This window comes from Sciurus vulgaris, assembly GCF_902686455.1.
Source record: "Sciurus vulgaris genome assembly, chromosome: 5".
Classification (NCBI taxonomy): Eukaryota; Metazoa; Chordata; class Mammalia; order Rodentia; family Sciuridae; genus Sciurus; species Sciurus vulgaris.
The window spans coordinates 55,473,907-55,481,331 of record NC_136465.1 but is presented as its reverse complement, the minus strand read 5'-3'; the positions used below and the strand labels follow the sequence as shown (position 1 = coordinate 55,481,331).

At 40.8% G+C, this 7,425-nt stretch overlaps 1 pseudogene across 1 annotated transcript; it reads left to right on the top strand.

Annotated features, from left to right (window-relative positions):
- Nucleotides 1-2,322: 2,322 nt before the first annotated feature.
- On the top strand, nucleotides 2,323-3,439 carry LOC306661042 (small ribosomal subunit protein eS10-like; annotated as a pseudogene). Its single transcript has 2 exons — nucleotides 2,323-2,331; nucleotides 2,977-3,439. The product of its transcript is annotated as a small ribosomal subunit protein eS10-like (transcript).
- The last annotated feature ends 3,986 nt before the right edge of the window (nucleotides 3,440-7,425 follow it).

The window sequence follows — 7,425 nt, the reverse complement described above, 5'->3', positions numbered from 1 at the left end:
CACTCTACCACTGAACTATATCCCCATCACAAGACAGGTTTATCATCAATTCTACTCCCATTTTTCATTCCCTTTTGTATATAAAAGAACTTTTTAATTTTTGTCCTTAGAAACTATAAAGACTATATATAATTCAGAAATGGACCATACCAAATAATGGCCAAAGAAGAAGTGCACCACTACTCCCTGCAACATAGTGTCTCTCTAACTTTGTCCCATCCTCCTGTCTCCCACTTCTCTGTTGCAAAGTGAGTCATAGAAATCAGAATTCATCTTCCCCAAGAAGAGTCATAGAATCTAGCACTTCTCTCCCACAAAAGCAACTCCTAAAACCTTGGAAGGTCACTCTCTCCTTTCTCCCTTAAAGTCCCTCATTCCAGACCAGTCTTGCCCTTTACCTGGGAGGAAGCAATGTCACACAGAGAACCCAAGAAGAATCTGGATAGGCCTTGCTGGGCTTCCCCACTCAGTCCATTACTATTGATTGTATTCTTTTGTCCAATCACATTTCTACATGGCTGACCATTCTGCACTGAACCTAAACATAAGAAGAGTTTTCCCTAGGTCTTTGAGTCTTCATTTCAGAAGACTTATATGCCTTTGCACATACAACTTTGATTAAATAAATTTGATATTTTTTTCTTGTTAATTTGTTTTGTTATAGGAGCATTGGCTGTGACCTTTATGATAATTGGAGAAAGGTATTGATAATTTCCATCACTAAATTCCTATTTCTTTGACCCAGCTTTCCCTGAAGTTAATATTAATTAAAAACTAGCTTTGGTGGGCTGGGGCTATAGCTCAGTTGGTAGAGTGCTTGCCTCACTAGCACAAGGCCCTGGGTTCAATCCCCAGCACCGCAAAAAAAAAAAAAAAAAAAGAAAAAAAAATTATCTTTGCTTCATGGTGGGCATGTTCTGAGCTGCTTTTCTCTGTCATACCCTCCCACCATGGTGTCCTGCTTCATCTCAGTGCCAGAGCAATGGAATCTTCTGTTGGTGAACTGAGAACTCTGAAACCGATCATCTTTCAAATAAACTGCCAACAGTTGCTTCCCAAGATAAGCCCTTCCTGAGGAAGAAGCTAGAGAAAGCAATAAAGAGACTCCTGAGCTGCCCTTTGAAACACGGATTTGGGAATGACACACTTCACATTCCTCTGGCCAAAGTAAGTCATTACAGAAACCGAGGCAGAGGAAGGGAGGATAAACTGATTACTCTGGAGAGCAATACATGTAGAGAGAGAGGATGGCCATCATCCTGCTCAAGTGTTTATACTTTTCCTACATACCTTTATATTGATAATTTTGCATATTTTTGTTTGTATAAGTGTTTGCACAGAGTCAGGTATAACCTGCTTTAATATCTTATCACTGTATTTTCAATATTAGTATGCTGATAGTTAATACAATGTAGTTAATTTTAGTATATCATAATATAAAATCATTACAATGTCTTCAGTTATTTTGGGATTAAAAAAAAAAGTGCTACAGAGACTATCCTGGTGCTTGTATTCATGTTCCCTAATGTAAGAGACTCTCTGGGGCATGCTCACAGCAATAGAACTGTTTTATTGTACATTATTTACACTTATTGGCTTATTAGGTATTGTATAACTCTCAAGATTGATAATTTTCTCTCACCATTTGTTCATGAAATTCCTCTTTTCTCCTACTTATGAATAATAAAAATCCTTTTGTACTTTATATTGCTCTGATACTAATAAAGTGAAGCATCTCATTAAAAATAAAACTAAAAAACTAACATTGGCATAATATTATTAATTATTAACTACAGATTTTATTTAGATTGTACCAATGTCCTTTTTCTGTTCCAGGATCCAATTCAGAGACCACATTACCTTTTTTGGGGGGTGGTGATGAGGGGTACTGGGAATTGAACCCAGGGCACTTTACCTCTGAGCTACAACTCAGCCTTTTTGAGACAGGGTCTTACTAAGTTGCTGAGGCTGGCCTCAAACTTTCAATCCTCCTACTTTAACCTCCCAAGTAGCAGGGATTAGAGGCATGCTCCACCATGCTTGGCACCACATAACATAATCAATTGTCATTTTTTTCCTTGGTCTCCACCAGGCCATCAGTTTCCTTGGTCTTTCCTTGTCTTTTAGGACCTCAATAATTTTGAAGGGTACTGGTTACATATTTTCTAGGATGTCTCTTAATTCAGATTTAGTTGATATTTTCTTTTGTTTAGACTATGGTTATAGATTTTGGGGAAGATTACCATAGAGATGATGGAAACTTTTCATCACATCATATCAGGGGGTATATGACTTACTACTGGTAAAGTTAAACTTGACCACATGGCGAAGGTGGTGTCTGCCAGTTTCTATATTATAAAAATTATTACTTGGTAGAGGGTTTGGGGATGTAGCTTAGTGATAGAGCATATGAGGCCCTGGGTTCAGTCCCTAGCAAAACACACACACACACACAATCTTTTCCTTTCCCACATTCTGTTGTTTAAAAGGAAGTCACTAAGTCTAACCCATACTATCAAGGAGGTGGGGTGTGGATTATCAAAGAATTAGTGGCCAGGTTCAAAGAAATTTTTTGATAGGACCCCAAAGGCACAGGCGACAAAAGTTAAAACAATCAAATGGAACTAAATCAAACTAAGAAGCTTCCACACAGCAACTGAAACAATCAACAAAGAGACAACCTACAGAATGGGAGAAAATATGTGCGGACTAATCATCTAACAAGGGATTAACATCCAGAACATATAAGGAACTTAAAAAAACACCAAAAAAAAAAAATAATAATAATAACCATCAAATTTTAAAATGGGCTAAAGATCTGGTTAGACACTGGTTAGAAGACATACAAATGACCAAAATGTATATATAAAAAAAAGGATCAATATGACCAATGATTAGGGAAATGCAAATTAAACCACAGGCCTTTCTAGCCTCAGACTTGTTCCTGAAGTCTCTGCAAAACTGTTGATTCCCAAGAAGAACTGAATTGTCACTTATGAATTCTTTTTAAGGAGGGAGTAATGGTAGCCAAGAAGTATGTCCACATGCCCATGCATGTGGAGTTGGCAGATATGAATGTGCCCAACCTTATGTCATGAAAGCCATGCAGTCAGTCTCTCAAGTCTCGAGGCTATGTAAAGGAACAGTTTGCCTGGAGACACTTCTACTGGTACTTTACCAAGGAGGGCATCCAGTATCTCCGAGATTACCCCCACCTGCTGCTGGAGATTGTGCTTGCCAACCAGAGACTGGCAGGCCTCGGCCCAAAGGTCTTGAGGGCGTGTGCAAGAGTCACAAAAGGGGAAGCCACCAGAGACACCTACAGACGGAGAGCTGTGTTCTCTGGTGCTGACAAGAAAGCTGAGTCTCTGCTGAGTCAGCTACCAAATTCCAGTTTAGAGGCAGACTTGGTCATGAATGTGGTCACCCACCTCAATGAAATTGGAGGGGATTGTTTTGTGTTGAATAAACTTGTAGCCAGAAAAAAAAAAATCAAACCACAGTGAGATAACACCTGAATATTACAGAATGGCTATTATCAAAAGATAAAAAATTAAAAATTCTGGTAAGGATGCAGAGAAAGGGGAACTGTTACACACTGTTGGTGGGAAAGTAAATTAGTATGACCATTATGGAAAACAGTAAGGAAATTCCTTAAAAAAACTAAAGATAGAGGCTGGGTATGCAGCTCAGTGGTAGAACACCTTCTTAACATGCACAGGGCCCTGGGCTCAATCTCTAGCACCACAAAAACAAAACTGAAATAGAACTACTAGATGATCCAGCAATTCCACTATTGAGACTACATCCAAAGGAGATGAAATCATCATACCAAAAACATACTTGCACCTAAATGTTTATTGCAGCACAATTCACAATCGTGAAACTGTGGCATCAACCAAGATGTCCATCAAAGATGACTGGATAAAGAAAATGTGGTCTGTATTATATAGAACAGAATATTATTCAGTCATTAAAAAGAATGAAATCCTATCATCTGCAGCAACATGGATGAAACTTTAGGTCATTACATTAAGTGAAATAAGTCAGACACAGAAATGACAAATACCACATGTTCTCACTCATTCGTGGAAATGTAAGAGTTGGCTTCGTGGGACAGGGTAACAATGGTCATTAGAGACTGGGAAGGGTAGGAGGGAAGAAAGAAGTTAGATAAGAGGCAAATGGAATAGTTAAAGAGGAGGAAACAGTTCTGGTTTTCTATAGCACACAAGGGTAACTATTGGTTAAAACAAACTGATATATTTCAAAATGACTTGATGAGTATGAAATTCCCAACACTTAAAATTATTAAAGTTTGAAGAGATGGAAGTGTTTAATACTCTGACTTGATCATTATATATTGCTTATATATATCACATTGTCATAATGTACCCCATGAAGATGTATGAATACTGTCTTGATTAAAAAAACAAATTATGGTGGAAGGATATGGACAATAGGCTCCAGAGAGGGAAATTCCCTTACTGTTTTTCTACTTGCCCTGCCCTCCTGTTACACCCTAAATTAACCCCACCACCAAAACTCCTCCCATGACCTGGCCCTGCCCACCAAAAGGGCCTGCCAAAAGTAACTTCTCCTCCTGACCTGGCTCTGTTAAGGCTCTATAAAACCTTGTGGTGGCCTGTTGCCATTCCCCGCCACCCCCCACCCTACAAAAGATGTGCCCCTCCAGTGCTAAATAAAGCATCGCTGGTCCATGAGGTCTCTCTCCATTTTCTTTTTGTATTCTCTTTCATGTGCTTTCAGTGGTCATTTTAAAACTACTGCAATAACTACTAAATATTTTTGGGAAGATGCTTTGAGCAATTATTCTGTTTCTCCTTAAGTTATTGCCCACTAATTTTAGCATTTATCAATAATATTTTTTAAGTAATTAGCTAGTAATTTAATTAGATCAGCTTTTCATTTTGTTGAAAACAAAACAGTTGAAAACCAATTGAGAACTTAAAATAACTACATATTTCCAGCTATTGTGTAATTGCCCTTGAGGCTTCTACATCCTACAATGAGTTTGAGCGCTGGAGAGAGGTATGCCTTGCTGAAGAGACTGCAAGAAAAGCCACTGGAATACATGTTCTTCCTGCCTAGTACTTGTGGCAGAAAGGGAGGGAAGAGAAAGAGGCCCAGGTAGACCCTAGCATGTCTGTTATTTGCCTGCAGATTGATACCAAGCCACTGCTCAGAGCTGGCTTTAAAATCATCCAGAGTAATCAGCTGGTGGCACACATCTGTAATCCCAGAGACTCTGGAGGATGACACAACAGAGAGGCCTTAAGCAACTTGGTGAGTCCCTGTCTCAAAATAAAAAAGGGCCAAGGATACAGCTCAGTGGTAAACATCCCGTGGATTCAATGCCCAGTATCAAAAGAACAAACAACAAGAGCAACAACAAAATCATCTGTATTATTAGTTCACAGATGGTTGGCCTGTGCCTGAGTACAAGTCTTTAGACTTTCCCCAGTCCTACTGTAAAATGCTCTCCCTTTCCCTGGAATGGGAACAGCAGTTTTAGAAATTTCATCCTTGTACTTTGCTAACCCTTGCATGCCCGCTTGGAGAAGTATGCTTGAGCCAGGAGAGGCCCAGGGGAAAGTGACGGTGTTCAGTAGGAGTTTAGAGACACCAAGATGGTGGAGGCAGGGTATAAGAAGGATGCGCCTGAAGGACAAGACATGGAGAGGAGTCATGTCCTTTTTTAAGGGTAATATAAATGGTAAATCCCATTATCATGACAACTCCCCCCACCGAGGAATTATCACCATGACAACAACTGCCACAGGTATTTTAAAATGACTTATGCGGGTTATTCTAATTAAGTTTTCTATAGTAACCAATGGGGGTTAGGGATTGGACAATATTCTAATCAGTATCATAAGGTAACCAATGGGGGCAAACAGGGTAAATACTTCAATCGGGTCCATAAAGTGAAGAGCCCCCGCTCCCAGCTCAGCATATAAAACAATTTCCAGACATTCAGGTCTTGAGCCTCTCTCACTTGATGGAGTGCTACTTCCACTTTCACCTTCAATAAATCTGTATTTTGCCTGTTACTTGTTTGTCCTGCTGAATTCTTTGTTTAGGACACCAAGGACCTGGATTGCAACTGGACACCATGCTGATAACACAAGAGGAGATGGACTCAGTTTACATAAGTCACATAGGGCAGCAGAATGTGGGTACAGTAGGGGGATAAATGGGCAAGAACTCAAGGCAGGCATCTTCCTTTGGGAATAACCTATTCTGGACACACTGAGAAGTCTTGGTAAAGATCTTAAGACCCCTTTACTATCTCCAGTGGAGACCATTGGCTGGGTCTGCCTTGGCACCTCCCCCACACTGGGGATTGAACCCAAGCACATTTACCACTCTACCACTGAGTTGCCTCCTCAGCCCAGACCAGCTTTTTTTTTTTTTTGCGGTGCTGGGGATCGAACCCAGGGCCTTATGCTTGCGACGCTACATCCCCAGCCCTCCCCACCCCCCCCTTTTTTTTTTTTTTTGAGACAGGGTCTTGCTAAAATGCCCAGGCTGGACTTGCTACAGTTGCTATGCTCCTGCTTCAGTCTCTCCAGTAGCTGGGATTACAGGTGTGTGCCACAGTGCCCAACAGGTCTTTCTCTGTAAAGTGAGAAGACAGTGTATCCTTTAGCAACTTTTTAGAAAATAGGATCCATCTAAACATTGATTTCCTGAAATCTTTCTGGCCCCAATATTCCTAGGTCTATATCCTAGAAAACAGAATATCCTTCTGTTTGAACACTGACACCAAACACTTCCAATCACAACAGTAATTTCAACTACCAGCTACTGGCAATGACTTCTCAAATTCTTGAGTCCCTATCACCCTTTTTAGCTAAGCACCAAACTTTTCTAAACTTAAGACCTCTAGTACCGACTCCTTGAGTCTGGACACTCTCGCTTAGGCTCTGCAATTGGTCTCTATATTCCTATCTCTAAAGGTCATGTGGAAACGAACTCAAAATGACAGACCACTGGTGAAGGCAGAATTGGGGACAGGCAGTTAATGTAGAAATAGGGGATTGGGTCAAATAGAGGAAATGGAGGCCATGAAAGCATTTGCCTCTGGAAGCTGGAGACTGCCCCAGGGAGACTGGAATGTCCAGGATCTGCGGACCCACTGATTACCAAATTTACCTGCCCTTATCAAGGACTGCAGGGAAGGAGCTGCTAATTAATGCCCCCTGGGCCTTTGTCTGGCTGAATCACTTTGGCCCTCCCCCTGCCCATTCACTCCTCACTTTATGCACCTCACCTGCAAAACCAGGCCTAGTCACATAGGCAGGAAGGAGAGCTAAAGGGGGAGAGAACTGGAGAACAAGAGATCTCAGCCTATAAAAGATGTAGGGCATGCTCACTCCTTGGGATTCTAGAACATCAGTC